The 27,663-nt window shown below is 33.6% G+C and overlaps 1 long non-coding RNA gene across 2 annotated transcripts in view; it reads right to left on the reverse strand.

The window, feature by feature from the left end:
* LOC109500183 overlaps positions 1-27,663 on the reverse strand; it is a 115,803-nt gene that overhangs the window by 66,785 nt on the left and 21,355 nt on the right. Inside the window, exon 3 of one of the 2 annotated variants that reach the window (XR_006597874.1) lies at positions 23,452-23,522. This is a non-coding gene — a long non-coding RNA (uncharacterized LOC109500183). Of the gene's footprint in view, positions 1-23,185; positions 23,523-27,663 lie in introns of those variants that run through there. The other variant, XR_002157825.2, reaches the window with a different exon arrangement.

The raw sequence follows: 27,663 nt of genomic DNA on the forward strand, positions 1-27,663 counted from the left end.
TATAGGACCTTCTTCTTCATATACTTTATGGCACCTTTCTCCCATTTTCCTGTCATTATCTGTATCCTGTTAAGTGTCACCTTACTACTGGAAGCAAACTACATCCTTTTCATTGTTATGATAAGAGGAGACAGGTGGGTGTTGAGAGTCTAGATTGTGGTCTAGATTCTGCTACTAATTACTTGTGTGAGTTTAAAAGTTTGTTATAATTTCTGGTCCTAATGAAGAATAAAAATGTTGAAGATTCTGTTCTGAAATTTTATCAAATGTATGTATTAAGCATCACTCTTTGTTCAGCTTTATTCTCATCATATTGTGTGACAGGCCCAGCTTAGAGAGTGACTGAAATAACTGGTATCTTTAGCTTTACTAGAAGAGAGATGTCAGAAGTCCAGAGAGTAGACACACAGAGTTACTCTGAAAGAGCTGAAGGAATCAAGGCTTATAATCTTAGTTCATCTTTCCATTTAGTTCTATTAAATTGAAACCAGATCCTAAATTCCACTTCTGCCAACCAATTGCTTGATGAATCTAGTATTTTGAGATGAGAGCTCTCTGATTTGAGTCAATAAGGCTCTTAAGGCTACTTTCAAAGCCTTCAAACTTACCAGTTTTTATGACACTCTTACTGTAACTTTGAAATAAACTTCCTATAAATTTATTTTTAACTATCACATACATCATAGGAAAAACGCCTTTTGTTCCTCTATTCCTGTCACTTGTAGGCTTACCTACTGTGGTATCTGTAAGTATCTCTTAGCCTCCCTTTAAGATGAAGAAATATCTTTCTTGCCTTTCATGGCTCAGCCTACTTTTCTTCTTTCCTCAGTTCCTCCCTCCCTTCCTCCCTTGCTCCCTCCTTTCCTTCTTTTCCTACCACCTTCCCTTTTCCCCTTGTCCCACTTAATCAATAAACATTGAATGGCTCAACTTTTCAGATATATTAATTGGGCAATAACACTCTAACCTCCTGAAAATTTCAGTATTTGATAAATGCATTACACACTTTAAATTTGCTTTCTTTTTCATGCACTTCTTTTGCTTTTGGATAATCCCCTTTTTCTACCCTGAAAATTCCTGCCATTTTAAAAAACTAAATCTGATAGCTCCTGTTCTACAAAATGACTTCCAGATCCTCTGAAAAGCTAACCACTCTTTTTTTAGGAGATATCTGTCTATACCTTATTCAAAAGACCAATCATGTAGTGCTTTATATGATTTTTATTGCTCAGACTAATTACTTGAGACTCTTTTCAAAATGTGGCAACTACAGTTATCAGCTTAAAAAATGAAAATCATACTCTTTGTGTTACTCTCTTTAAAACTGTTTATAGTTTTTTAACTATTTAAAATTTTTTTAATTATAAGAAAATCTTCGCCAATAATGCATTTTTAAATAAGGGAAGTGCATAAAACCTCAAAGACTATAACAATGAAATATTTGTGAAATTAAGAGCATATGTCATAAGACTTCACATCAGAGAATACTGGTATTTTTATAAAGCTGGAACTAGCAAAGTGGTGAGTAGCATGTATGACTGTTGGTCTCCTTAAGCAGTAAAGGCAGAGGAATAAGAGAAATGGAAAGTGTAGTCATATCACTGATTCGTATTCATATATATCCAAGACAATCTAATATTAATGACACATTTCTAAGATAAAAGCTCACTTAGATAAACTATGCCCGATGATCTAGAACAGATTTCTATTTGATGATCTGAAATAGATGAAGGTAGGAATTTTCTGAAAGTTTGGGCCCTGAGATTAATGATGACATAAGAGAACAATAGTTAAGAGTAAAATGAACCACATGAAACATAAATTGTTGAAATCTTAGTGCAAAGAGCAAGAGAAGCACATTAGAAATAGCATGTTTAAAAAAAAATGGGTAGAAGTCTTATGAGTAATAAAGGTACATTTTGGTTTAATATTTAAGAGTAGTTTCTTAGATATGAACAGATGACTTTCATAAGAAATGTCAAAATAATAGCAGTATTACTTACTAATAAGAACAATAACTATTATTTTTGGAGTGTTTACCGATAGGTATTTTAGGCACTTTATGTATATTTTTCTAACATTCACAGTAACACTATAAAGTATATTTTTATTTCATAAAAAGCAGTCTCATTAAAGTTAAATATATATCTCAAGATTATAAAACTCATTAGTCACTAAAATAAAATCAAAGTACAAGTAAAAATTTCATCATTTTCAACATACCTACAAATGATAACAACCTTCCCTCCATATCGTCGCCCTTACCCCCAAAAACTGCCACAATATATTGAGTAGCTTCTATGCATCAGGTTCTCGGCAGCTGTCATCTCCAGATTTGAAACACAATCTGAAGTCTCTCTGCCTTCATTTTACAAATGAGAAAACCATACTTCAGAAAGTTTAAATGACTTTATCACATTGAGAAAGTTAAGTAGGTAGAGCGGAGATTCTAATTTAGTTTTATTTAAAAAGCCTGTATATCTATTATAAAAGCGTACTTCCCTTACTACCATATCTTTCCTATTACTGTAAAATTATTTACTTAGGTCTTGAAAGGATAGAAAACTCGTATCTATAAAGGACATTGACCTGAGATAACCACCCCCCAACACATACACATTCACATTTGCATGTGCATTTTAGAAATTTATCTTAAATTTGCTAATTTCAATCTTTTTTCTATGCTTATTTTTTGCTATTTTATATGTTTTTGACATTATAATCATTGCAAAATCAAAACCAATTTGCTGATTTTCACCTTTCTTTATTCAGAATATCATCATTACATTGTTTATTCAGTCATTTCTTAATTCATTTAAATATTTTTAATATATTTAAATCATATTTTCAATGTTTCTTCAAATAACCTTCAAAATACTCTTTCATAAATCTCATGAGAGCTGTATTCTGTATGATTAATATTTTAAGAGATTTTAGTGGAAAGGTAGATAACATAAATTTACACATAGGGAACCATAGAAAGTGAAATGAATATACTAGCTAATTCTTTATTTCTGATATGTTTTACATTTCTAGTTATTTTGGAAACTGCTAAGGGAGAAAAATAGAACAGAACAGAACAACAAAAGTTGATAGGCAGTAGTAAATCATCTAATATATATGCAACTGAAGTCCCAGACAAAGAAGGCGAGAACAGATAGAAGAAATACTTGAAGAGATAACAGCCAAAAATCCCCAAAATTATTGAAAGAAAGCAAACAAAAGTTCCAAGAAACTTAGAGATCCCTAAGCAGGATTTTAAAAAATTACAAGGAAGATTACCATTATCTGATGAAAAGTAAAGACAAAAAAAAAAAAAAAAAAAAAAAAAATCTTGAAATTAGCCAGAGGCTAAAAAGCAACAAATATAACAGTAGACTTCTCGCTGAAACTATGAAGCTCTCACAAAGAATTTTTCCAGGCAAACAAGAACTTTAAGAAAGTTACTGCTATAAGATCTGTACTACTAAATGAAAAGTAAAAGGAATTTCTTCAGCCAAAAGAAATATGTTATCAATTGCAAATTTTTGTCTACATAAGAAATAATTATAAAAATGTATAAAATACCTATACCCCAAAGTTATTTATATTCTTAACTCTTTACAAGATAATTGAATGTCTAAATGAAAATAATAATTCATTATAAAGATTATAACATATATAAACATAAAATGTTTGACAACAGAAGGAAAAGAATGAGAGGAAAGGCAGGTATCCTGTTCTAAGACTCTTACACTCTATACATGAAGTAAATTTTTTCTTGAAATTAGAGTATAATAAATTATAAATATATGGTGTGAATCCTAGACCAACCACTAAAAATTGCTAAGAAGTATTACCAATAAGCCAATATTTCAGAAAAAAATGTAATCATAAAAATGAACCACTTTAGAAGGAAGGAAAAAAGAAAAAACTGGACAAGTAAAAAGGAAAAGAGTAGGAAACTATTTTGCTAATTACATTAAATATGAACACTCTAAATAGACTGAATGAAATGCAGGGGCTGACAGACTTAATAAACAAGATTCAACTAGTTGCTGTCTCCATGAATCCCACTTTAAATATACAAGCACAGATATGTTAAAAGTAAGCAGCAGGGACAATGAAACATACCGTCGACTTCCATTCAATGTCTAGTATGCTTTATTGTGCATTCATACTGAAGAATAAGCAATAGGAAATCTAGTTCTATCTAGTAAACTAACTTTAAATGTTTATCTTTTCAATCCCTACAGGAAATTAGTTATCTTGAAAAACAAATCAGAAGAGCTCTCTACTTGCAGACATAAAGTATGGAAAAGCATAAAGATGAAACACAGGGCTGAAATATAGCAGATAGAGAAAAAATATATACACTAACTATGAGACATATGAAGCCCTTCTCTTGCCTTTCTTCTATAATGCAAGCAACTAGACAAAAATCACTATTCCACCCATGCCCACCCAGACAATCAATCAATCAATCAATCAATCAATCAAAACTTCCTGTTTGGGAGGGAAGAATATGTTCCAGAAGCAAAAATATTTTCTCCAAGGAAAGCCTGTATTACTATTTAACTTAGGTACACTAACAAATATTTATCAGCCAAGAAGTACTCCTTGTATTTGTACATACCTTGTAAATAGAAACACCACTCAAATTTTTAGTGCCTCCCTCTGAAATAAAAGTAGGGAGTCAAATATCACCAGAGGATTTAGGAAGAACTTCCAACACAGGAGAAATCAAAACAAACCATAAGAAAACATTATCTTAGAGAATATAAATCTAGTGCAGAAGGCTAAGAAAATTGCAAAGAAATATTCAGAATATTTTCAGAAAAATATTATTTCCATAAAAGAGAAAAAAAGCATACTATAAAATGAGAACAATAACAGGGCAAGCATTCAATTGTGAAAGTTATTCTTGTGATGTAAAAAATTAAATATTTAATAGAAGAGTTTGAAGATAAATTCCAAGAAGTTTCCCCCAAAAGTAACCTCCAAAAAAAAATAGAGTGTAAAGTTAAAAGACACAAAACTAGGGATCAATAAAAGAAGTTCAATAACAAAATAGTTGTTACAGAAAAGACAAATAAAAAAATAGTGAGGAGGAAATTATTAAAATATAGGAAATAATACAAGAACACTTTTCGGGAGCACCTGGGTGGCTCAGTCGGTCAAGAGTCCAACTCTTGGTTTCAGCTCAGGTCATGATATCATGGTTCATAAGATTGAGCCCCCTGTCTGTACTAACAGCATGGAGCCTGCTTGGGATTCTATCTCCCTGGCCCTCTGCTCACCGTCCCCCAATAAATAAACAAACCTTAAAAAGTGAACATTTTTCAGAACTGAAAATGTCCATGAAATGCACAAATAATGAAAAATAATCCCATTAAAGTCACACTATCATGAAATCTTACACAACCAGCAGTAAAGGAATACTTAAAAGTTTTAACAGGAAAAAAAAAAAAAAGTCTGGATCATATGAAAATAAATGGGAATAAAAATGGCATCTACATTGTCAACAGATACTCCAGGTGAAAAATTGAGAAATAACACCTCTAAATTTCTGAGGGAAAATAATTTTCCATCTGGAAACCTACAGCCTGTCAGAGCATCATTTAAATATACTTGTAGAATTAAGATATGTTTCAGATTTAAGGACCCAAAAGTATCCCTTCTACCTAGCATTTATTAGAAAACTATGTAGGGGCGCCTGGGTGGCTCAGTCGGTTAAGCCTCCGACTTCAGCTCAGGTCACGATCTTGCGGTCCGTGGGTTCTGCCCCGCGTCGGGCTCTGGGCTGATGGCTCAGAGCCTGAAGCCTGCTTCCGATTCTGTGTCTCCCTCTCTCTCTACCTCTCCCCCGTTCATGCTCTGTCTCTCTCTGTCTCAAAAATAAATAAACGTTAAAAAAATTTTTTTAAAGAAAACTATGTAAATAATAATCAAAGGAAAACAAAAAATAGTAAAAAGGAAAAGAAACACAGTTTTGTTATACTATTTGGTTCAACAGTGAAACATGTTCACACAGTAAAAATAAAATAAATACTGACTATTAAACAAAAATATAATATACTTATATTGGGAGCACTGAGATATTGGGTAGAGCACAGAGTAGCTAAATTTCTGTCATTATTGAATAAGTAAATCAATAGATTTTAACTAAAATTGAGAAATAAGAAGTAACTGGTATCCAAATAATTTGGACACAAAGTTGTTAGTAATTTAGTTTAGAAAATGTTTGGACAATTCTGATAAACATGAAAAAATAATTAAAAACAAAAGAGTAAGAAAATTAGTACCTTTTCACATCTGTATTGAGCTTGTCTAAGAGAATTTACTTAAAGTGAGCTGTCAGTGAGTCATTTTTACCATTGGAAGAGATCTAAATGATCTATAGGAACACTGGGTTGATGAAACCCTGGCTGGAGCTAGAAGGGAGTGAGTGGGGCACTTAGCTCTGGCACAGAGTGTGGATTGGTGACCAAAAACAAAACAAAACAAAAAACCAACCAAACAAACAAAAAAACCCCACACACACTTAGTAATCAAGATAATTTTAAAACAATATTTTAAAAATCAAAATTAATGCAAAAAATGGTGAAAAATGTCAATATTTAGTTTTTTTAATATTTATTTTTGAGAGAGAGAGAGAGATACAGCATGAGCAGAGGAAGGGCAGAGACAGAGGGAGACACAGAATCTGAAGCAGACTCCAGGCTCGGAACTGTCAGCACAGAGCCCAACGTGGGGCTCAAACCCTTGAACCGTGAGATTATGACCTGAGCCAAAATTGGACGCTTCACCAACTGAGCCATGCAAGTGCCCCCAAATGTCAATATTTTAAATAAAGACAGGATCCAAACCTCTGCTTGCCTCCCTTGACCACACTCTCACCCAACTCACTCTAATTCTTGCCTTGCATAAATCTAAATGTAACTATCCTATCACTTCACTAAGAGTGGGTTTAATTTCCAAAAAGAACAGCACTTCATTTTTCCTCCTACATTAACAGACTGCAGATGAAGATTTTGAGGAAGAGAATGTTATAGGGGTGGAGTGAGGGGGAACAAATTTTCTATTTAAGAATTATAGGGGTGCCTGGGTGGCTCAGTCTGTTAAGCCTCTGACTTTGGCTCAAGACATGATCTCATGGTTTGTGAGTTCAAGTCCCATGTTGGGCTCTGCATTGACATTGTGGAGCCTGCCTGAGATATTCTCTCTCTCTCTCTCTCTCTCTCTCTCTCTCTCTCTTTCTCCCTCTCTCTCTCTCTCCCTCTCTCTGTCCCTTCCCCACCACTCTCTCAAAATAAATAAATAAACTTTAAGAAAAAAAGAATTACAAAATAATAATATTTTAGCCCAATTTCTCATTATTATTTTTAGTTATTATTTTCTCATGATCTGGAGCCTGTCTGGGATTTTGTCAGGTAAAATGGTATATTGGTTAGGTTGAAGCTAAGGTGTTTTAACAAAGACACTCCAAAATACAATCCTTCAGAGAAAGAGAAGTTAATTTCTTTCTAACATAAAAGACCAGAAGTTTGTGGGTAATTCATGGCAGATGGGCGACTCCACTCCATGACATTATCCATAGACTCCCAGCTAGGAGATTGGTTGTTGCCATTTTCCTGCCAATCTAAAAGGGAAAGGCGGGGGAATCAGAATCATCTTTCTTTTTAAGATTTTCACCCAGAAGTTTTATACAACAAATACTGCTCACATCTCATTGGTCTGCATTTAGCTACAGGGTTGCCTTTAGTTACAAGGAAAGTTGGGATATAAAATCTCTAGCTGAGACACATTCCTTGTTAAGAATGGGAGCTGCATGTCAGCATCCTTTAATTACCAAGAGGAAGAAAGACAAAATAGATGTTGGGGAACATTAACAACCTTTGCCATAAATTGTCCCTTCTTTAAATGGATCACCTTTCATGTGTTCTACATAAGATTTCTATCCTTCTGCTTCAATAGTCAACATCTTCCGTCAGATTTTCTTTTTCCAGAAATTTGATAGAAATCTCATCCAATAATAACTCTCTCATTCACTTTTTGTTAGCAGTATATACCTTTTAAAATAGTACTTTTATGTCATTATATTGAATTTTCATTATAGAGAAGAAACATATGTTCCCAATTATTTAAAATTTTTAATTTTTTAATTCATTTTTGAGAGAGAGACAGAGACAGACAGACAGAGCATGGGGGGGGGAGGGGCAGAGAAAGATGAATACACAGAATCCTAAGCAGGCTCCAGGCTATGAACTGTCAGCACAGAGCCCCACGCGGGGCTCGAACTCATGAGCCCTGAGATCATGACTTGAGTCACGAGATCATGACCTGAGCCACAAGATCATGACCTGAGCCGAAGTCAGACGCTTAACCATCTGAGCCACCCAGGTGTCCCGTAAGTTCCCAATATTTAAGCCTGTATTGTTAACTCTACCATTTTTAACAGCATGTGGAATTCTTCTTTAATATTCATTTTATGAGAAAAACTATTCAATTGATGTGGTCATAATATAGAAACAACAGAACTAAAAGTATTGTATTAAATAGTGATACTTTTGTAAGTTCATTATAGTAAAATGAAACACTGTATGTACCTTTATTTATGTGCTTGGTGTGTATAAATGGGAAGAGTTGGGGAGGGCTGCAGGGGTTAGAAAGTTCAGGAAGGGGATTTTGGCCAAATGATATGGTGAAATTATTCCATGTCTAAAAATTATTGTATTTACCCTGAATCTAGAGTTCTGAAATAGAGGAAGTGGAAAATTGAAATTTTGTACATTAAAGGTACTGTTACATAATTGTTATAAATGACAATCATTTTTTCTCTGCTGAACTAAGATGAGCCATTAGGGAGTTTTGTTTATAGGATTTTCTAGAGAGCTGTAAATTTCTACTAGCTCTTTCATATACCCTTTCATCACAATCAGAAGTATTAATCACAGTACTTAACATTAATATGCTTCATTATGCTAATGAAGTGTTTTGTGTAGATCAATTCATTATTCTTACCAAGTAAATTAGAAGACAGTTTAGTGCTATTATTGCTTAATTTTTTGAGGTGATAGGAAATGGGCACAGAGATGTGAAATACTTCAAATACAATTGATTACAAAGGTCAGCATAAAGAATTACACAAAGATTTTCCCATAGGGAATGTTGTGTCAAGCAGAGAAATGGTAAATGCATTTCTTAGAAAAATTAGAACCTTATATTCATCCATCCATCCATCCATCCATCCATTCAACCATATCTCACCGCCTTTGGGCCATGTGTGCAATTGCTTGTTTTATGGAAGTCATGATGTAAATTTTTCATTTAAATTATTAGAGTTTATACTCTATAATTTCTAGTTTGTTCTTAAGATAGTTCCATTTATGTATGTATGTATGTATGTATGTATGTATGGTTATTTCTTACTAACCTACTGTTTAATTCTTTGAACACATTTATAATAGTTACTTTGTTTCTTTTGTGAGCTAAAATCAACATCGGAGCCCAATCAGAGTCAGCTTCTACTGAATGTTTTCATTTTCCTGAATTTTGACTACACTTTATTTCTTTGTATATTTACTAATTTTTAGTTGAAAACTACATACTGCAAATGACATATATCGGTGTGTCTCTAAATTCCGTGCTATTATTCTTCATAGGGATTTTACTTTTACTGACTTGCCTGGACTTAACTGCGGAACTATCTCCTTTACAGTCATTTTATACATACACACACACACACACACACACACACACACACAGACCAAATGTGAAACAGGTAAAAACACCCATCAACTTTTGAATCTTGAGTCATGGGATCTATTCCCATAAAAAATTTGTGCAGATGTTTATTTGTTACTCTCTTCCAGACCCTCTGATCTCTGAACTTGTCAGATTCTGTTAGTATACACTCTTCTAAACTTCCTCCTTTCCTGTTATGTTCATATACAACCAATCAATACAAAAAATTCAAGAAAACAAAACTTCAAAGAAAACACTGCGGGTGAATAAGGCAGGCATTACGTGGTGACTATATGTTGTTTTCTTGGAGGAGTAACATCTTTATAAGCAAAGAAAGGCTGAGTAAAGAATAAATAAATGTGAAAATATTTTTATGATGGACTTCAAACATATGGCAAATTAGAGAGAACAGTATAGTGAACATTAGTGTACTATTACACAACTCTGACAATTCATGCAGGCCAATTTTGTTTTATCTACACACTCTCTCTCTTCCCTCAGCCCAGAATACTTTGCAAGAAATTTGAGATATCACATCATTTTATCTTAAAATATGCCAGAATCTTCTCTAAATAGATTTGCAACATTATTATCCAACCTAAAATAGTAATACTTTCTAAATATTATCTGTGTTCACATTTCTCCACTTGTCACATAATCTTTTAGTTTGTCAAGCAAGAATCCCACAGAAGTTACTAAAATGTGATTGCTGATATAAGTTAATATGCCTCTTGTCCTTTTAATCCATAACTTTATCTATAATTATAAAATCTATACTCTCTAATAGCTTCCTTTGTTTAATTGCACTGGCTAAGATCTTCAAATGAATATTAAATAGTAGAATGTAGAATTGGTATCATTATCTTTTTCTTAACTTTAACAGGAAAGTCCCTGTTACTTTGCCTCTGAGTAACAGGCTAGCAACTGTACTAACTTATGCATATTTTATTATGTTAAGGGGGTATCCATAAATTTCTATTTTATGCATGATTTAACATAAATCAGTGTTGAATTTTGTCAAATGCTTCTTCTTATATTTATGAAGATAATCATATGATTTGGTCTTCCTAAATTGTTGTATATACTTCAAAACAATCCCAATCAAAGCATAAAGAAGATTACTGTGGAAGTTGATAAGTAATAGAACTTTAAAAAAATTAACTTATGGGGTGCCTGGTTGCCTCAGTCAGTTGAGTATCAGACTCTTGATCTGCAGTCAGGTCTTGATCTCAGGATTGTGAGTTCAAGTCCCATGTTGGGCTCCTCATTGGGCACAAAGCCTACTTAAAAAAACAAAAAACAAAACAAAACAAAAAAACCCAAACAAACCAAACAAAAAAAGTTATGAAAAACTTTTCATTTAGATGCTGAAAAGAGTAATAATCAAGCAGGACAATTAAAATATGGAAGATGTTGGGGCGCCTGGGTGGCGCAGTCGGTTAAGCGTCTGACTTCAGCCAGGTCACGATCTCGCGGTCCGTGAGTTTGAGCCCCGTGTCAGGCTCTGGGCTGATGGCCCAGAGCCTGGAGCCTGTTTCCGATTCTGTGTCTCCCTCTCTTTCTGCCCCTCCCCCGTTCATGCTCTGTCTCTCTCTGTCCCAAAAATAAATAAAAAACGTTGAAAAAAAATTAAAAAAAAAAATATGGAAGATGTTGAAATACATTTAAAAATAGAACAATTCAAGAGATTTCTTAGGTCTAGATAGCTCAATGGAACTGAATGAGAAAGTGCAAAAACAAATTTAAGTTAATATTGGAGTTTACCATATGATGAAGTTAGCATTCTATTAGCTGACAAAAGATGATTTTTTTAAAAAATATGGTATTGGAGCAACTGATTAGATCATTTAAAAAGAGTACAATTACCGGGTTGTGTATATTTAATAATATTTTTAATACTGATTGTTATTGGTGATATTTTGTACACATCAATATTTTATATACTAATTAGTTGAAAATCATGTGATATTTTAGTAAATTTGGGGAATGGTTGGGGAAAATCTAACATAAAGAATTGGTACTAAAAATGTTTCAGTTTTTTAGAACATGAGAGATTGATGTGAGTCAAGTTAAAATAAAAAATCTGACATGATATTTAAAGTAACATGAAACTGTACCCCTTAAGAATGTCCAAGTGATTGGACCCTGGTTCTCATGAGATTAACAATATAATGAGGAAAGTAATGGGTTGAGAATTGCTTGGAGGAAGAAATGAGGGGGAGGCAGAATTGGGGTGTATTGGTAAAAAATTGCTCAGTGAACTAACTATAAATTTGGTAATAAAGAAATTCAGTCAACACCTAAACAAAAAGCCCACAATACACATAGAAACTTTAGGACTTATTGGTTAAGGCAGACCTATTTTATTGCTATGTGATTTAGCTGGAGTTAATGTAAATAAGCTAGGCATTTGTGTGTCCATATTGCCTCCCATGCTCTGCTTGGGAGTGAGAATAGATAGTACAATCATGAGGATAGATAGACCTGTGTGTGTCACAGTTATGCCTTTGCTATTTAACAAACCAATCCAGAAACTGTTGCTTAAAACAACAACCATTTATTTAGCTTAAGATTCTGTAGGTTGGCAATTTGGAATGGGTTCACTGGACAGTTACTTCCTCTGCTGATTTTCGCTGGGGTCATTTACATTTGTGTATCCAATGACAGTCTGTTAGGTTTACAGTCTCAAGACATTTTTGAGAGAATATGAGGCGAAATGTTTACCCATCTGTGAGGCCATTATTAACATCTCCTCCTCTTCCTCATCCCATTTCAATTTTCTTTCTATAGAGGCTTCTGTTTTGTTGGGTATGGTTGGTTAATTTTTGTTTTCATTCATTCACTCATTCATTCATTTGGAAAGAGAATGTGCTTGTTCAGTGTATTAAACTTAAGATAAATTTGAGAAAATGAAATTTGAATGGGTTTCTGTAATATTCCAGACATTTCTTTGATAACACTATTTAATCAGTGCAACATGGAATAAATATTGTTTTAAAAAAGACATTTAGCTTCTGATATTGGACTTTAGTTGTTTTTTAAATATTAAAATAAATGACATTCTGTCATTGAAAATGTTGAGACCATTTACTGAGAACAGGGTAGGACTTTAAAGATTATATTAAATAGATGAAAGAGTCACACCATGGTAAAGGAATATAAAAATACAATTGGTATTAGGGTACCATTTGTCTTTATTCTAAACAACAATGCCTCAAAAAATTAAGTAACTTTATAAATTATGAGGGCACAACTTTACAAAGTGTGGCCTATCATGTGGAGAGAACTCTAATGGTATTTTCAGAAATGTAGAGAGTTCTTCTTAATATATGATCATTACCCAATCAAAAATTACAGATTTATTCTGATTACTCATGTTCTATTTTAATATATGTGTATATTTAACATAATTTCTCTCAAAAGTAATATGGTACATGGAAATGTTAATAAATGGGTGCATATGTGATCATGTGATAAAAGGAAAAATAATGTTAGTTGGGGAGTTGTGTCACAGGACAGGTGGGGGTGGAACACCAAAGAGATCTTTGAAAGCTAGAAATTTGTTAGCATCAAGTTTAACAGAGACACTGCAAGAATGTAGGAAGCATATATGAGTCCACAAAAGGAGCTGACCATGAATCATAGACACTTTGGCTGCTTTAGAATTATGCTCTGGGCCTTAAAGTTAACTGGTATTTGGTGGTATGGTTGATAATTATCATGTGCACTAACTTTGGAATAATTACCATTCATTGATGCTTATTGTAATGAATAGTAAATGTCAGTTAAGGTGAATATGAAGGTAAACTTCTTCATCAATACACACACATGAAATGAAATAGTGGTAGACGTCCACTGCCTATCAGTTGTGCAAACCCAGACACGTACGTCTGTTAACTTGGCAAAAGTTAAACAGTACATTACCAAGAGTTGAGATTCAATTAGCTATGCGATTGCTAAGAGAGGAAGATTACCCACTCTGTGGCTTAAGTGTTTTCTTTCATTTTATAATTTAGCTGCTTAGAGTCTGCTAGACTGATGAGCGAAGAAATTATTGGGAGATAGGTCTGTGGTAGAAAAGAAAAGAAGTAGCTAAAATGAGTGCATTTATTTAACCTCATGTTGTTTTTAAAAGGAAAAATTTGGTTTATTTTATTGTAAGACTCCTGTTAAGTACCAATCGAAATTTCTTCATCTGAGTCTGTCCTCAAAGAAATGAACAAAATCAAACTTAAGTTTTCTAGACAAATGGATTATTTTAGATTTTAAGAAGCACAACAAAATCTTTGTCTTCCTTAATTAAAATGATCAAATATAACTTAAGTTAGACATGGTCTCACCCCAAATTCATCACATGCTTGTGTAATATTTGGGAAGAACATGAACACATTAGCCCCCAGTATACTTTTTGTTTTTAATTTTTTTAAGTTAAACTCAATAACATTCAGTATTTTAAATATTAACTCTTACCTGTATCAGATAATCGAAATGATTAAATCTGTGCTAAGTTTATATACCATTACTGCCAAGTATTTCCCAGCATAAAATTAACACTGCTCCATAATTCTTCCAATTTGTATTATACTGCATTGATTTTGTACATATGTGGGTTTGAGTGTGTCTTAATATATGTGTACATCTGAATCCCTTGCAGGTGAAATCTATACATTATTGCTGAACACGGAACTTAAAAACTCCAATCCTATAAAATGTGGCATTGCATTTTTGAAAGATTAGAGAGATGACTAGAAAAGTCTGCTGTTGACAAAAGATTGCAAGCATTAATATATTCAATTTTGCTTTATCAGGGTTTGTTTTGTTGTTGTTGTTGTTGTATGAAGAGACTCACCAAACTTTTTCTATAAAGGGCCAGAACATAAATATTTTTGGCTTTAAGGGCCACACAAGTTACAACTACTCAGCTTTGTGTGGTAACATGAAAATAGCCATAGACAATATCCAAACAAATAGATGCAGTTATTCTCCAATAAAACTTTATTTATGGACACTGAAACTTTAATTTCATGTAATTTTTATGTAGCATAAAATATTCTTCTTTTGATTACTTTGTAATCTTTGAAAACTGTGAAAACAGTTGCAAAAACAGGTGGCAGGCTGGATTTGGCTCCCAGGGAATATTTCGCCTAGCCCTACTTAATACTCATTTCCTTATCTCTCACAGCTTTGGGGTAAAGTCACCACAAATGTAAGCTAGTTTATAAGATAGGTATAAATAGTAGTAAATATCTATTTATAATATATCCTTACCTACATATACTTATTCAAGATATATTGATTAATTATCTTCCATGTGCAAAGCATGTGCTGAATTCAACAAATAAACAAAGAGAGCATGACACAGTTTCTAATTTCACGAGGCTTAAAAGTCTATTAGAATTTTTGAGTGATTTACTCTACACAAAGGGTACTTGGGATAAATGCCCAAGTTGAGAGGTACATAAGTACTTTAGAAGTTCCCAAAATGGGATGATTGCTGATGTCTTAGCAAGTATTTTCATGATACAGTTTCATGATAACTTTTGCCAACTTTGTGCTAAGACTCAGTGGATGATAGTAGATTTACAAATGGATGGTAAAGACATAAAGAAGATGAGAAATTCTAGGTGAGGAAAGGCAGAATTATCAGCCAATATCTTACAGATAGGTAACTTTACGGATAGCCATCTCTTTTTTGTTTGTTTTATGTTTTTGTTTTTTTCTCTCTTGAGAATAGAGAGAATAAGACTAGGCAATTTACAGAGGGGAAATTCTCCAGTTCCAAAAGAAATACTATTCTCTTTAAGGTGAAGTTAATCAAATAATAATTTTATATCTACTATGTGCCTCTCACTAGGTTCATTTCTGGGGTTACAAAAACTAATAACATGTGGTTTCTATCTCTGAGTGTTATGCAATCTAGTGGAGGGCTGTAAACTGTAAACCACAAGTTGTATCACAGCACAGGGCATAGTAGAATCTAATGTCTATAAAATTATGAGGAAACATTGCAGATATTGATATCTCATTAATTCTAATTAGGGAGTGGAGAGGTGAAGGAAGATTTTTTTTTTAATTAATGACACTAGGAATTTTCAAAGAGAAAGGGTAAAAGGAGAATAAATAGGGTACCAAAGGACAAATGCAAACTTACAGAGATATAAAGAAACAAGTTACCTTTTCCAGGATATGGAGATACAAAAGAAGGGAAGAGAATGTTAGCAGGAATGAGGAAATATTAACTTTTCAGGGCATATGCTGAAAGTAAATGTATTAAAAGGCAAAATTACTTTGTTCATTTTATTATTTTCTAGTAAAGTTACCTCAGTATTCTGAAGCATGTTAACGGTGTTGCTAGCTCTGGAGAGTGGATCAGAAAAGTAAATGAAGATACTGCTTCAGTTCACATTTACAATGGTCAATATTTTCTATTCACATATGTAAGAAGGCAGGTGAGAGCTCAAGTAAGTGCAGGACATAAGATATTATCAGAAGATTCTTCTACCTAAAAGAGAATAAACCAACTCTGGCTGGCTGGATACAAATTTTATTGCTTTCCAGATTTTGAGAAAACCATTTTGCCTAATGATCCTGATTTCTACTGCCCATTAAAAATGGCAGAGAGTGATTATGACTATTTTTGTAACCTCACAGTATTTAAACAAAAATATATAATGTTTGTCAACTGGCAGTTTACATCATTTGCATTAATCTTTTTCAGTCGTCTTAAGAATGAAAATAGAGTGAGGTTCAGAATTTAATGCAGATCAAGTTGAAAACGGAAAAAAATGGAGTCCAGATGAACGAGCCCAGTTCTTTCAAGAACTGTTCTTCAGAGCAAAGAAAGTCTCTGTGGAAGTGATTTTCAGTGAAGAAAGGTGTTAGGTTCTCTAAGGAGTTTTAGCTAGTTAAAATAATTCAATGATTTTGTCCAATTTTTGAGTATTAATGTCCTTCAGAATGTTTATTTCTTAATTTTTTTAATGTTTATTTTTGAGAGAGAGAGAGAGAGGGAGAGAGAGAGGGAGAGGGAGAGCGGGGGAGGGGCAGAGAGAGAGGGAGACACAGAATATGAAGCAGGCTCCAGGCTCCCAGCTGTCAGCACTGAGCCTGATGTGGGGCTCGAACTCACGAACTGTGGGATCATGACCCGAGCGGAAGTCGGATTCCCAAAGGACTGAGCCACCCAGGCGCCTCCAGAATGTTTTTTTTTTTTTGGAAGAGAAGTTTATTCAATTAATTATCCTAAATATACATTTTTTCCTACGATAATTTACCCTTTTAACTTTTTCTCTCTTAGTCAATGATCTTAATACAAGGTTTTCAACTGGAAAGTGAAAACATCGATCAAACACAGAAATAAAGCCTCAGGGTATGCAATCTGCTCAAGGTCATTAAACTAATAAGGAAATGAAATTTAATTCAAATCCAAATTTTTCTTACCTCCAAATCACTATATTGCATTACCATTGAGTATTACTCTGTGTGTAAAACCCTGTATACTAAATGCAATCTGAGATACAAAAAAACAAGGGAAGATAAAGCATGGTGGTCAGATCATTTCGTGTTCTCTAAACATGTCTCCTTTAAAGCCCCATTGCTGGGGTGCCTGGATGGCTAAGTCGGTTGAGCAACTGACTTAGGCTTAGGTCATGATCTCTTGTTTTGTGAATTCGAGCCCCGTGTCGAACTTGGAGCCTGCTTCTGATTCTGTGTGTGTGTCTCTCTCTCTGCCCCTCTCCCACTTATGCTCTGTCTCTCTCTGTCTCAGAAATAAACATTAAAAATAAAATAAAATAAAGCCCCATTGCTAACCTCTTGGTGTTCTTCACTTGCCAAGTTCACTTCTGACCCTAGGCTTTGCACTTGCTATTTCCTCTTTTTGGATCACTCCTTCCTCAAAGAATGGCAAGGCTTGGCTCTCCCCTTTGGGCACTCAGATCTCTGATCATTTCTGTCATCTACACAGAGGCCAGCTACATAGCTCGTTGTCACTCTTTATTCTTTTAACCTGCTCAACATTTTCCATACATTTTCCATTTTGTGCAATGAATGAATGAATAAATAACTTAATTAGTTAATTATCTGAGAGAAATACATTAGGAAAAATAGGGCTTAATTTGTAAAACAGAAAGAAATACATGCCATGATATTATATGTAAACAAAACCCTATGGGATTCCAAATAAGGAAGAAATTATTTCCAATTTAAGATTTATTGAAGGCATAACCAATGAGCTGAAACTTTAATGTCTTGGCAGAGGGGTATTTCAGAATAAGAGGGCATGATGAGTACAGAGGCAGGCAGAAACAAATTCTGGGGGTACCTTTTATGGAAGACTATGAAAAATGAAACTGGAAATACAGGTCTACCTCAAGTTTCATAGAAAACTGTTTGGACACGTGCAAGCAGCGTGAAGCCAAAGAGTTTAACTGCAGAGATGAATGCTCATCTCATCAACTGGTTCTATCCGTCCACAATGGGCAACCTGTTATTCTCAGACACAAATGAACAGCAGTGGGATCTTAATGACTGATTTCTTATTTATTCATTTGACTTTGGTGAAGTTCCTGGTCTTATCTGAAATATGTTTAATTAATTTGAAGCTAACTGATTCTATACAGTAGATGTGCAGTGGTATGCTTGTAACTTACATATTGTTGAGATATGACCTGATTGAACAGAGATTTCGGCAAGTTCAAGACTCTATCACAAGGAAAAAGATGATAAAAATAATTCTTCTCTCAGGAGATAGGAATTTTAGTAAAATATCTATTAATAATTTAATGTATGAAGTAAATTCTGTACCTTGATTTCAATTTTTATTTAAAGTGAAAATATTACTACCCTATACTTCTAATCCTAACAAAAGGAAACAGGTATCTTTTTGGTGTTCTTGAATTAATTCGACCATGACGATGTGTTCCCCACCCTACTCCAAGCAATTTTCAAACACCAGTAGGTATTCAAGAATTCAACTCAATTCTGGCACAGTCTACTAGGAAATAACATCAAATTCCACAGGTTAAGGGTTCAGTCCTACAAGACTGCCTCTACTTCCCGTTTTCAGATACCAGTTGCAATTGCAAAGTTACCCACACTTCTGACTGATTAGCTGTAAATCAGAGGTTCCCATGATCCTCTCTTTGGGTTCAATTAATTTGCTAGAGTGGCTCACAAACTCAAGAGACTTGCTTACTCACTAAGTTACTGGTTCATTATGAAAGAATATCACTCAGAAATAGATGTATAGGGCATGGCAAGAGGAAAGGGCTCTAGGCTTCCATACCTTCCCCAGGTGCACAACTCTCCCAGCATCTCCACATGTTTACCTACCCAGAAGCTCTCCGAACCCAGTCCTTTTGAGGATTTATGCAGGCTTCATTACATAGTCAAGATTAATTAAATCACTGACCATTGATGATTGATTCAATTTTCAGGCCCTCTTTCTGGCGGTCAAGGAGATGGGACTGAAAGTTCCAACCCTTGAATCACATGGTTGGTTCTCCTGAAGATCAGCCCCATCCTTAAGTGACCTAGAAGCATTCTGAAACTCACTCATCAACATAACAAAAGACACCTTTATCAGTCTCATCACTTAAGAAATTCAGGGGTTTTAGGAGCTCTGTATCAGAAATGGGGATGAAGGAAATATATATAATTCTAATGAATCACAATATCCCAAATTATCTTATATAAAGTGTTATTCAAGTGTAAATATGAATAAAGAATACAGATGATAAAATACATAAATGCCAGATCAAATGCTTTTCTTAATGTTTACTAAGAAATGCATTTAATTCTCCTGTTTTTAAATGATCAGTGTTCATATTTGTTTTTAAAGATATGAAGTCAACATCATAACTATGAAGATGAATAAAGCAGTACCTTGTCCTCAAAGAACTCACTTCTAAGGACAAAAAATGCATTTAGGTGGTAGGCTGAACTTTAAAATTCAAACATGTCTAGTTAAACAGGTCAAGGAGAAAGAAGTTCCTCTGTCCTTCAAGGTCCTCCTAGTTGGACTAAGAATCAAATTGACAAGAGACGGATAAATAGGAGAAAACAAAATTTAATTTTGTCCACACAGGGAATCCACACAGAAATCCCAAAGTTAGTCAGTCAAAATGAGGTATTTTGATCTAAGGAGGAGGACTTCAAAAGGAAGCTATGCAATTTACAGGAAGTGGAAGAAGAGTAAATGTTTGGCAAACAAATGTTTGCTGCCATTCAGAAACAATAGGACATAGAAGACTGATCAGATAGGCTTTGCTAGGTTCCTCTGTGTTTACCATACCTAGTTCTTATCATAATGTAGTTATTTCTGGTAATAACTGATCTTTTTCTGATCAGGTCCCCTGTCTAAATTCTTTTTAGGTGTGGAGGGGGAAGTAAGGAGCTTTTCCTGAATCTACTGAGTTTTGATTGCCTTAATTCAAAATAATAATCTTCATGCCAAAGTGACCCATCTTGGGGCAGCTTGACCTTGTTGCCTACACATGCAAAGTAGATTTTTTCCCCAAAAACCTTATCATTGATATTTTGAATGGATATTTAAACTTAAAAGCATACTTTAAAAGAGAAAATTAATGAAAGTTCATCTCTAGCATGGCCTATATTCTTAATGAATAGAAATTAAGAATTGTTATGGAAAGGAGACATATAAATACTCAATCCTAAATGCTAAAAGAAAGTAACTATATTGTAAAAGTGCTGATGGTAAGATAGTAAAATGGAAACTAATTTTTATTAACTAAAACATTGACTTCATTTCAGTAGCTTCTATACCTTGAATCTAATGCATGAACAGAGAAAGAGTTATAAGTATAAATGTATTAGCAAATAAAACTATGCATGGTTTAAATGATTTTTAGCATTTTTTTACTGAGACTGGCCCATATGTTCCAAAGATAGATCAGCCTTATTGTTTTAATCACTACTAGAATATCCTCACAGAGCAAGGACTCAAACTTGAATGGATACTTGCAGCACTCTAGTGGCCACTCTTTATAAGTGCAAAGACACTTTGTAGCAAAATAAATCACAGTGGATGACACAGATGTTCTTGAAAAGACAGTCTATGCTCATAAACCAGCATTGAAATTAAATCTGTTATTCTTACACTGTACATAATTAAATTTAAATTAGCAAATTTATCCTGTTAATTTTCCTCTTTTCTCCATGCTGCACATTTTGGAGAATAACACTTGAGGGATACCGAAGTGCAAAGTGATTAAGGAGGTGAGGAAATCCAAAGGCTCAGGAGCTCATTCAAGTCAAAGACCATAGAGGGATCAGTCTGGAAATATTTTGTGGAGAATAATATTAATTAGAGTTGCAAATGAAGGTAGATTAATAACTTCACACGCTTAGAGTGTAAATCAATTTTGTGTCTGTAACAAATAATTTTGTTTAGCTAAGGTAGAGGTCCTCAAACTTATAAGAGAAAAAGTGAGTTGGCGGGAATACCACCTAACAGTTCAAACTGTTTACCAAAGTTTTTATTTGGCATAATGTGTGAGCATTATAAGGACAGGGAAGGACAAGCAAGGGTTTTGGGGAATAAATTATACAAGGAACCAATTGGAGAGAAGTTGTATTGAACATGATAATGAATTAAATAAAAAGAATTCAGACTTAGAGATGTGAATGCAAGTCCAGCTACAAGATAAATCAACATAAATCTTTGAAGTCATTAAAAGGACATTTTTGGTCAACTTGTAATTATTTTCTTTCATTTTATCAATGACTGACTTTAGAATTCCCAAAAAATAATAATTCTAGAAAAATATGTTTTAAATAATTCATCATCTGAACATAAAAATGTCACTCTTGCCATTTGATAAAAATTTGGTAATAAAATGTAAGCTGACAGTTGGGTAAATGAAATAGTGTTTAGATAAGCTTATCTGTTCTTCAGCAGAAATATGTGCATAGAGTTGTCTTTACTTCATAAATGATATACATGTCTTTTAAAAATTCACTTAGCTGAAAAAGAGCTTCATAGATACCAGAAAAAATAAGATAGCATTTTATTTTAAATAGTTTTGTTTTCAGTCTATTCGTGAAAATTTTTAAAAATAGAGTTTAAAAAGATTATTTTACCCTTAAGAATTCCCTTTATTAGCATCTGCATGTGTATACATGCACAATTCAAATGTTGAAAACAATAATTCTAATGCCAAGGCATTTAAAAAAAATGAATCAAAGGTCTTCATCTGACATATACAAACACAGTTCAGATGAGATAATACTGAACTGATCCTCTACCTAAACAGTTTCCGAGATGTTTTTTTAATACAATAAGAGAAAAAGATGTAATGTTAAAATCTTTCCAAATAGTTGCCAAGATATAAATAAGTGGTTAAGGGAGTAAAATGTTGAAGTAAATGTGACTATATTCAAGCTCAGTAATATATTCATTATTTTTGACATTTAGGTAAGCCTTGTCTGTATATGATCAGATAAATGGAAGAGTAGTCAGAACATGTGTTAAAAAAATAATTTCTCAATTTGATTTCAGCACTCAGAAACAGGGAATTGGTTAGATTCAGTGGTTCATACTTTATCTATTACAAATTGTTGAGTTCAGATTAAATATGGACACACAAATCATATATGATGTGTTTTAAAGCCACTTGTATTAGGTATTTACCTTATGTTACATTAATTTTCATAGTAATAGAAAATATGCTATTTAAAACAAAGGAAATATTTTGTAATCTTAAATCTCATGATTTGGATTATTAAACCCTCTTCATTTTCAAGGGAGAGAATGGAAACGAAGCAGTAGGTAGAAGAGTTGCTGAAAGGCAATCGCTCATGTTAAAGAAAAAATTATTCTGACACTTATTAAAATGGCAAAAAAAAGACCTCATTCACAACTATTGCCATAGGTGTCAAGGCTATTGCAATAAAGGTGAGAAATAGGGCTTAACTCCAAATGCAGCAAAGTCAGCTGGGGATTATAGCTAAAGAGCATAACGGGATCAGTGGATAAAAAATTACTAAGAGGAGACATCGAAGGTACAGGTACTCTTTATTATTATTATTATTATTATTATTTAGTATTTATTTACTTTTTAAAAAAATTTTTTTAACGTTTATTTATTTTTGAGACAGAGAGAGACAGAGCATGAATGGGGGAGGGTCAGAGAGAGGGAGACACAGAATCTGAAACAGGCTCCAGGCTCTGAGCTGTCAGCACAGAGCCCGACGCGGGGCTCGAACTCACGGACCATAAGATCATGACCTGAGCCGAAGTCGGATGCTTAACCGACTGAGCCACCCAGGCACCCCTTTATTTACTTTTGAGAAAGAGACAGAGAGAGTGACAGAGCATGAGCTGGGCAGAGAGAGAAGCAGGCTCCAGGTTCCGAGGGAGCTATCAGCACTGAGCCTAACACAGGACTTGAACCCAAGAACCACAAGATCATGACCTGAGCAAAAGTCTGCTGCTTAACCAACTGAACCACCCAGGCGCCCAAAAGGTATGGGTATTCTTGATAAGCTCACTTCACAGGATTCCTGCTGAAGGCAGGCCAGGGTGATCAGCTATCAAGAGTGTGAGATTCTTGCTAAACTGACTAGAAGCATTCTTGATACACTGAGCTAGGCAGGCTGAAGACAGGGCTCAGTGATGAAGAAGAACAAATGGACTTGGGAGCAACACTTTGACTAACACATGGAAGAAAACAAAGACGACTGCTGACAGAAGGCCCCACTTACCTCAAAATGCTGAATTCCTGATGTCACTTTACTTCAGCCATCCAAATCTCTTGAGATATGAGAAGAGGATCCTAAAAGCATGCAGAGGGACACTCTTAGAATTCAAGAAAATACAAATAGACATCTTACCATTCAGGGCATGGACAATAGAAAGGAGAGGTTATTAGGAAAAAAATAAACAACAATAAAAATAACATTTGAAATAGAAGACAAGCACAGTTTTGATAAGCCTTAATAAAATAAGAAATCCATTTCAAGTATTATGTGCTATGTGATCTCTGCCAAATTAAAAAAACATGGATTTTATGAAGAATGCAATGAAAGGATGATAAAATATTTTACCTAGATAAAATGTCATTTAAAAGGAAAACTGAATGACATAAGAAAAATTGTAACCACAAGTTATAGTGCTCCAATGCAAAACTTCTTTTTGTACTAATAAAGACAGAGCTGACACTGTGAAAAATAAAATACTTTATATGGGAATAAAACTGGGGAAATGACTGAAAGAAAATGACAAATAGGTGAAAACAGTTGAAGGTGATAGCTATGAAGAAGGGGGGAGAAAAAACCTAATGAAGTGTTAACTAAGAACCTAAATTATCTAAGTTATCTAAGAAAGAAAAAATGGGATAGAAATGGAAAGTTTTTATAACGAGAAAAGTAATTTTTCCTTACTAAAGACTTAATTCTATACATCTGAAAAAAATCCCTCAAATACTACAAAGTTCCAAAAAGAATATAAACTCTTAATTAAATCCTGCTGAAACTATTCATTTATAAGGTAGAAGAAAATATACTGCATAAGCATATAGATAGAATTTTTCATTAAAGAAAAATGTTACTGACTTGCTTTCCTTTCTTCTTATTATTCAACAGTAGAAGATAATGGAGAGATTAGTGGTGGAAACAAATTCACACCTCCCAAGACACGTAGGAATGCCAAGAGGGTTTAAGATGTGTGGTATCTATTCAGTCTATTCAAATGACAAATGAATTAAAAAAATTTCAAGAATGTAAATCTGTGGTCTAAAAAGATGGGGAATGTAATCATTACCTAAATAAGTGTTAAAAATATGCTTACACATTGGATGAAATTAATTGTTGCAAAGTAAGGAATATACAACAACAACAACAACAACAAAGAAAGGGAAACAAATCAGTTCTAAAAGACTGGGATGTGTAAAGTAGGCAATGGGGATTAAAGAGTGTACTTGTCATGATGAGCACTGGGTGATGTATGGAATTGTTCAATCACATATTGTATACCTGAAACTAATATAATACTGTATGCTAACTATATTGGAATTTAAAATAAAATAAAATACAAATATCAAACTATACAAGCACAAATTTAAAAATTTTAATTATAAGTATTAATCCTTAGAAACTAACCAGATTCACATATAAAAATGTTTTATAAAAATATTTATTGCAAATTTATCATAATAATAAAAGAAAAACAAATGAAATGTTCTATTATATAATATTGATTAAATAAATTGTCTTATCAAAATATTTAATAAAATGTGCATATATTCATAATATTTGTTTATGACAAAGGTCGTAATACTAGTAATACTCTATTACAGTAGAGTATACCTGAAATTATTTCACTGACGAGTAAATGGCAAATTTCATACAGAGTCCATAAATATATTTTCACAGATAAACCTGGAAACATTTACATTGGTAAATATGATTTTCTTGAGGACTGAAAATATATTAAGTTTTCCCCAGAGGAGTTAAAAAGGTAATGATGAGGGGTGTGTGGGTGGCTCAGTTGGTTAACCATTCGACTTGGTTTCGGCTCAGGTCACAATCTCACAGTTCTTGAGTTTAAGCCCCACATCCATTTCTGCACTGACAGTGCAGAGCCTGCTTGGGATTCTCTCTCTCTCTCTCTCTCTCTCTCTCTGCCCCTCCCCTGCTCATGCTTTCTCTCTCCCTCTCTCTCTCTCAAAATAAATATATAAAACTTTTTTTAAAAAGGAAATATTGAAAAACATAGGTGCAAGTATATATAGCTAAAGTCAGAAATCAAGTAAGTTTTCATATTATAAATCAATATTTAATTTTCCCCTTAGATTGAGCTTACCTACTGTTGATGAATAACTATTATTGTTAATATTTATAATATTCTACCAGAATTCTATTGTAATGATCAATAAGAAATATTATAAATCCATCAACTAGGTAATTAGCTCACCTATAAATATTTTTAACCAAATAAGGAGTTCAAGAAAAATAAGATTATGTATTCACTCTAATAGTTGCTGTTTGTTTGCTATTATATGCATATTATATTAGGGAAAATGGTTAATCTTCTAAATGAATAAATATTTAACCTTGAGTTTCACCTTTTTCCACTTAAATTTATATTTTTACTCTTGTAGCAAATTTATTTGTTGATAATGACTTTACAGTTTATTTGTTTTATTTTTTTAACCATGAAAAATGATTTCTATAGAGAAATACTATGTGTTTTTCTTCCAATGGAAACATAACACTTAAATAGAAAGGCTACAAATGTGAAGCTATATCTACTACAATCATAAAGGCAGATGTTTTAACATCACATAATCTTCAATTATCTCTTAGCTATACCTATGCTCTAAGTATGTGATATTGAAGTGTTGAGTGCCTTTTATTCATTTCATATAAGTTTAATGGCATCATAATTGCTTTACCTTTTTTGATTCATATCATGTTAGTTTTGATGATGTTAGCATTCCACTGAATAAAAAAATTCTTTTGTTTATACAACAGGTTCTCCAGGAAGAATGAAAACTGCTGATGCAGCCTGTTAGCTCTCTCTGCTTTCTTGGGGGCTTTCACTGTGAGTTCATGTGTATCTAGCTATGCAACCAAATTAAACTATAATTCTCCATAAAATCTCAAAAATTTCACCTAGCAAGAAACATGAAGAGTGTGCTAGGCCTTTCCACAATGCTAACTAAAATAAGCACCTAACTGCTAGACTCATCCCAATCTTTCCTTATGGTCCTATTTATCTCAGTTTGCAATTAACTGATTTTTGTGATTATGTGATAAACATCTGCCTTGAGTATTTTGAGTATGAGGAGAACAAAGACCACATCTGTTTTCTTCACCATACTTCCCCCAGCGCATAGGATAGGGCTTGACTGCAGAAAATACAGAAAACAGAGCTGCAACAGGAAAAGACAGGGTGTTGGATGAATGGGAATTTTTTTGGCGGGGGGGGGGGGAGGGGAGGGTCTTGTTGCAGTGGACAAATCAGCTCAAATAATCGGTGTTTTTATGTCCTTTGACTATAGATTAAAATGCCCAGGAAAGAGACTCAAATCATTCTGGTCTGGGTCCTTTGCCTATTTCTTGGAAAAATGAACACAGGCGTCTTGATTGATAACTACTGAAGTTGTGCAGCATGGAAGAGTAGAAATTCCCCATGGAAAATTCAGGTGACACTACCAGACCATGGTAAGGAGAAATACAATGAAGGCAACACTAAAAGATTTTCAGTATAAGGAATAAACAGATAGTCTATACTTGTCACAGTTTCTTATAACAGAAACACCAGAAGATATTAAAGAAGTTACTAAATTCCTTTTAATGCCTGTCCTTAGAATAACCAACAGCAAATTAATCTTTTATTAAGAGTTATTTTGCCGACACACATTTTGGAAGAGTTATTTTGGACTATATATCAAGAAGGCACAGAGCTATAAGTTTGGGGTTTTTTTTTAAACATTAATTGTGAAGTGTTTTTTTCACCTTAGATCGCTACTCCATGAAGGCAGGAACTATGTCTGTTGTACATTTCTGTATTCCTGGCATATGCCAGAATCTGATACAAAATAGGTACTCAAGGGGTGCTTGGATGTCAGACTCTTGATTTTGGCTCAGGTCATGATCTCACATTTTGTGAGTTCAAGCTCCATGTTGGGCTCCACGCTGACCTACTTACTTCGGTTTCCCTGTCTCTTTCTCTCTCTCTGCCCTTCCCCTGTACTCTCTGTCTCAAAAATAAATAAATAAATAAATAAATAAATAAATAAATAAATAAATAAATAACTTTAAAAAATAGGTACTCAAAAATTACCGAATAATAAACCAAGAAAGGACTATAACAGGTTTCTCATTTCTTTCCCTTATGAGAACTAAAAACAAGGCTGAAACTATTTTAAGAAGTGTTTACATACAAATATGGAATCCAAGAAAGCCAATCTT

This window comes from Felis catus, chromosome B2 (genome assembly GCF_018350175.1).
Source record: "Felis catus isolate Fca126 chromosome B2, F.catus_Fca126_mat1.0, whole genome shotgun sequence".
Lineage (NCBI taxonomy): Eukaryota > Metazoa > Chordata > Mammalia > Carnivora > Felidae > Felis > Felis catus.